Source organism: Mustela nivalis, assembly GCF_964662115.1.
Source record: "Mustela nivalis genome assembly, contig: HAP1_SCAFFOLD_1196, whole genome shotgun sequence".
NCBI classification, from domain to species: domain Eukaryota; kingdom Metazoa; phylum Chordata; class Mammalia; order Carnivora; family Mustelidae; genus Mustela; species Mustela nivalis.
In genome coordinates, this window is record NW_028135468.1 from 153714 (window position 1) to 159849 (window position 6136).

Sequence of the window (6136 nt, forward strand, 5' to 3'; positions counted from 1 at the left end):
TTCTTTGTGTTTGTCATTCAAGAGGAACAATTGTCCATTCTCTCTTGGTGTTTGGCATCAGCAGAGGAAAGCACTTATAGCCCTAGGCTTTGTGATGCCCACAGGAACACGAAAAGGAACAAGCCCCTGGAGTCTTCTCTGGCTCTGGTATAGGAGGTCCTTACTGTGTCAGCTGTACAACTCTGGGCTCATGTTTCCACTTGAGAAGTGACTCCTGGGGTTCTGCCATGAATACATGGACCAAGATCTCATAGTTTTAGATAGATGTTGGCCAGAAGGAGTCTGTCCCAGTTTGTAGATCTCTGAATGCCCTCAGGAGTCAAGCCTGGTGTCCAGGAATGTGGTGTTGGTCCCGCCATGTGAGAGGCTGTGTCCCTGGAGCCAAAATTCAGAAGACCTGGTCCAGGTTTCCTCCCCACCCCCAAACCCAGGCAAACTCACATTTCATTTTGACCAGGAGGCCAGCAGCTCTGTGCACGCTGAACATTACTCCATGCCCTTTGCTCTTGAAGCAGCAGCCTGGGAGAGAAGAGTTGGCTCGCTCATCTGTTGTTCAAGCCAGTGACCTACACTCGACCTTGGAGCTTGAAAGACTGTCAGCCAAAGCTGGCAAAGTCTCCATAAGCTTTGAGGGAATGAGACAGAGAGACAGATATTCAGTTATTGATTGATTTAGGTCATCTGGGAGAGGGAGATAGGGTGGTTGAAAGACAAATGTTACCCCAAAATAATTTCCCCCTTTTAAAGAATCTACACCAAAACAAAATTATTTGTCCATGTTACAGAAGGCCACAATCTGAGACTCCTAGCAGTGTATCAGAAACTAAGGCACCGCCCTGTCTTCGTTCACTGATGTCAAAATTCTAAGCTTACTGCAAAAATGGGCAAAAAAAAAAAAAAAAAAAAAAGAGTTCCATATCTGGTCCTATTAGAGTGGAAATTAGGACAGAATCCGAATCTGGTTGCCTTCTATTCATGCCCTGGAAATGAGCAGCTTGAAAAAGTGCTTCTCCTGATCCTTCAAGTTCATTGCCATTTAGAAAGCAGACCCTTTCAGAAGGCAGACACTGTTAGACGGAGAGCTCTGTTAACCTTGCTCTCTGCGCACACACGGTTTTGCTAACGAGCTGATATCCTCCTTCCTTCAGAAATAGGTGCTTTGTGGAAGGGAGAGTGGCCAGCAAGGTGCTCGTACTGGCTTGCTATTTTATTTGCTGCCTATAAACTGAGGAGCCAACGTGTTCCTCTTGTCATTCTCCTGCTTCAGAGGGACATTAGGCATTGACTAGTCAATCCTGAATAAAGGAGGAGAATGTTGTCCCTGCATTGAAGTGAGAGAAAAAAAAAATCTAAGATATTTTGATTGTGGTTTTCAGTCTTCATATCACAAACATTTATTCCATTTATAGAGTTCTAGCAATACAGAGAGAGAGACAGAGTCCCTGCCTTCTAGCCCATGTCTGGAAGGGGTTCACAGGAGAAATGAAGTCAACGGAGTCTTGAAGGATGCTGAGGGGTCTTCTAAATCAGAAGGAAGGAAAGGCATTCTGAGCATAGGGAACAGCGTGGACACAGCAACGATGGTCAGTGTGGTTTCTCGTGGTTACCTACTTGGTGGTAAGGTGGTGGAACTTATGGCTCATGAGGTAGGGAAGGGCCAGGTCGCAGAAGCTGGGGACTTGGGAATGTATCCACCAGGCCAGCCAGTCTTGACCTTCCATGTTCCTCTAGCACATGTATGCTGGAATATATCCACGTGGGTCACCTCCTGGGTGTGCCCAGATAGGATGTTTGTAATGAAGCAAGACATTAACGTCCCCTGTAATCACCAGGTGACTGTTAGCAGTATATTCCTTAAAGCGCATCCCGCAGATCTTGGTTTCTATGAGATCCCCTTAGTGTTAAATGTGGTTTCCAAAGTATTTATGTATGACTTGATTTCTTTTTCCTCCTGATGAATCCCTAAATGCAGGAGGGTGAAAGTGATGCTTGGGCAAGGACAGTTTTACATGTATTCCTCAAGAACATTTCATTGAACAAGTTGTTGCACGAGCTCCCATCAGTGAGCGGTCACTGGCTACCCAGGAGAAGGGCTGCCGGAGCCCGTGTGGAGGTGATGGCTGGGCGAGAAGTGGCCTGTAAGCAGGGGAGAGGTTGGGTTTGGGGAGGGGTCGGTGGGGGAGGGAAGATGACTTTGCAGGCGCTTGCAGCGGCAGTCCTGCCAAGAGGCAGTGAGAGCACCTACAAGGGAAGTGGCTGCAGAGAGGGAGGCTGAGGGGCTGAGGAGGAGCCGGTGTGAGTCTGTCCACCGGGGAACCCCAGGAGCAGAGGTCGTGATGGTAGAGGACAAGTGCACAATGCCTTGGGCTTCTTGTTCCTGTGAGCTAGCCTGGTATTCTGGTCTCAGGGACACCCCCCCGCCCCTGACCATGTCCTGAATTCTGCTGCAGGTACAGTGGAAGCAGGGAGGCACAGGACTCCTGGGTCAGTCCCGGGGCCACATGCAGATGGTTGTGGGGCAGGAAGGAAGAGGGGCAGTGAAGGGACAGAAGAGCGTCATTGTCAAGGCATGGAAAGGACCAGACCGTGATGTCAAAGACCTTCCTAAGAGAAGGATGCTCTGTGGAGGTGGAAGTGGGCAGAAAGTGTCTGACAACAGAGAGGTCAAGTCCAGATGGGGCACTGGGAGGGTCCCGTGTGGCGGGGGGAAGCCATTCCTGGGGTGTGGAAGGAGCAGAACCCAGCTGCACAACGATGGGGGAGCCATGTGGGAGAGGGGGAAACTTGGTTGTGGAGGGAGAAGAGGAAATCAGATGGGCAAGGGAACTCTGGGGGTAGGAGACAGAAGCCACAGCATGCTCATGGACTAGCAACACACTCCTTCCATGAACTGAGAAGAAATTCCACCTCTCATCATCTGTGCATTACATGGCCTGCCTCGGAGCTAACCTTTCCTGGAATCAAAGTCCGGGGGAACGTAGTTTGGCCCTCAGGGGGGACTGTTCCCGATGTTTGTGTCTAGGTGTGATGTCACCGAGTCTGAGAGGATGAGGGACATGGTGCATTCTCTGTCTGCCCACCCTGTCACTTGTGTCTTGCCTTTGTATTTTTAAGAAAGAAACTTCAAGACTGTAGAACCCTGGAGTTTGAAAACTTGTTTCCTATGATAGTTATAGTTGCATTAGATTTTTTTTTTTAAGATTTTATTTATTTGACACACACAGAGAGAGATTACAAGTAGGCAGAGAGGCAGGAAGAGAAATCAGGGGAAGCAGACACCCTGCCAAGCAGAGAACCTGATGCGGGGCTCGATCCGAGGACCCTGAGATCATGACCTGGGCCGAAGGTAGAGGCTTAACCCACTGAGCCACCCAGGCGCCCCAGTAACATTAGATTTTTGAGAGGACTCCGTCTCCTCCTTTTCTAAAGTGTTTTCTTGCTATTTCTCCAGTATATACAGGTTTCGAAAAGAAATCATCTTGGGCAGTGCCTTGAAATTCTGAAAATTATGTGGCGGTATCTTGTTTTATTATTGGGGAGCCCCTAGGTATTAGAGATTGTCTTGAAGTATTCATACAACCTGCCAAAGATGCGTATTTAATTGAAAAGCAGTGCTTTCCTTTACTTCTGTATCCAGTATTTTACTTTGGATCAATGACTTCCATTCTTATAGGGAAAAAAACTTTTCCAATTCAAATTTCTTCTGTCTCTCTGTCTCTTAAAAGATTTATTTATTTATTTATTTGAGAGAGAGAGAGAGAGAGAGAGAGAGAGAAGGCCCACAGAGGGGAGGGGGAGAGAGAGAGAAAGAATCCTCAAGTGGATTCCCCACTGAGCATGGACCACCCACTTCCCAACATACGGCTCAGTCCCAGGACCCTGAGATCATGAACTGAGCTGAAATCAAGAGTTGGAGGCTCAACCAACAGAGTGACCCCCGTGCCCCACCAATTTCAATTTCTTAAGATGGCACTGATGACTGGCAAATCTGTATAGATTTATGTAAATTACAATTCTAGTCAGTAGCTCACTTATATAAACAGGATGCATTTGGAAATTTTATTTGAAGTTGTTTTTTTTTTAAGATTTTTAAAAAAATTTTATTTATTTGACAGAGATCACAAATAGGTAGAGAGGCGGGCAGAGAGAGAGAGAGGAGGAAGCAGGCTCCCTGCTGAGCAGAGAGCCCGATGTGGGACTCGATCCCAGAACCCTGAGATCATGACCTGAGCTGAAGGCAGCGGCTTAACCCACTGAGCCACCCAGGCGCCCTGAAGTTGTTTTTTTTTTTTAAATGTTAAAAAATATTTAATTCGACTTTTAATTTGGAGATAGAGATTTGATTGCAGTTTTAAGAAATAATACAGAGGGGTACCTGAGTGGTGCAGTTATCTGACTCTTGTTTCAACTCTGGTTATGATCTCAGGGTCATGGGATCGAGTCCCACATCGGGCTCTGTGCTCAGTGTGGAATCAGCTTGGGATTCTCCCTCCTTCTCCCCCTGTGCATGTTCTCTCTCTTTCTCTAAAATAAATAAATCTTAAAAAAAAAAAAAAAAGATAAAAAAAAGACAGAGAAATGATACAGAGAGATCCTATATACTTTTTATGCAGTTTTCCCTAGTGGTTAACATCTTATGAAACTATGAATACCACAACCAGGATATTGGCACTGATAGAGTCCATAGAACAGTGGAAGGGTCCATAACAAGGATCCCTTTATAGCCACTGCCCCACCCCAATGCCCCATCCCTGATGTCTGAGAACCACTAATCCGTTTTCCCTTTCTACAATGTTATCATTTGGGGAATTTATATAAATGGAATCCTATAGCTTGTAAGCTTTTAGGATTGGTTTTCTTTTACTCAGCAAAATTTCCTAGACATGCATCCAGGTTTTTGCATGTGTCAGAAGTTGGTTCCTGTGTTTTTATAATTTTATATTTTACATTTTACTTTGTGATCCATTTTAGTTCATTTTTGTATGAGAATTTTTTTTCCCTTTTCTTCCCCCCCCCCACCTCTCTCCCTTTCCTCCCCCTTGCATCCCCCCTCCCCTCCTCTCTATACTTTCTTTTTGCCAGTGGGTGTCCACTTGCTCCAACATGATTGTGGAAGAGGTAACTTTTGTCAAAAATCTGTTGGCTGTATTTGTGTGGGACTGTTTCGGGGTTGTCTATTCTCTTCCTGTAGTTATATAGTCAAACTTAAAATGGGATAGCTTGATTATTCTAACTTTATTCTTTTTGAAGATTGTTTAAACTCTTCTAAGCTCTATGTTTCTGTATATAAATTTTAGAATAAGCTTGTCTGTATCAGAAATCTTTGCTGGATGCTGATAGGAATTGCATTAAATGTGTACATCGTTTTAGGGAGAACTGACATTTACTGTGTTGACCCATGAATAGAGTATATGTATATTTATTTACATTGCTCTTTGAGTGTTTTTTTTTAAATCAGCATTTTGTAATTTTTAGCATATAGCTCCTGTATATGTTTAGTTAAGTTTATATCTAAATAGTTTACCTTCTTTGGAATGATTGTAAATGTTGTGGTGTTTCTCATTTCTGCTTCCACGTGGTGATTGTTATAAAATAGGTGTTCACAGAGATATACAGTATCATCTTTCTTAGAAGTGGTATCATAAATAGATAGGGCTCCTGGATTAACACACAAAAGCCAGATTAAAATGCATAAGAAAGCCGGATTTAATGGACAATTTCTAGAAACAAGGGTAGACCTCCACATTGCTTATAATACTAGCATTAAATAGTAGCTGTATGAAATAGCTCATCTTGGAAATGTCTAGTATAAGTGTAGTTTCTATTTTAGATCATAACATGATTTTCCTTCTCTATGGATAGATCATGAAATCTACTCTCACACACATCAGATCTACTACTGTCACTTTTTGGAAAAATGCGCATGTCACAGGGGTTTCCTGAGTTCAGATAGCAAAAATATTTAAGAACGTATTTAAACAGATTGCTCAGGTAGAATTAAGTGGGGTTTGAACAAAGACAAAAACGGTGGCTAGAAGAGGGGGCTGAGAGGAATTATTCGGTTAGATTCCATTGTATTCATCTAGGCGGGTTTGGTGGCTACAGGAAGCAGGGAGCCACGATTTAGGAAACATTC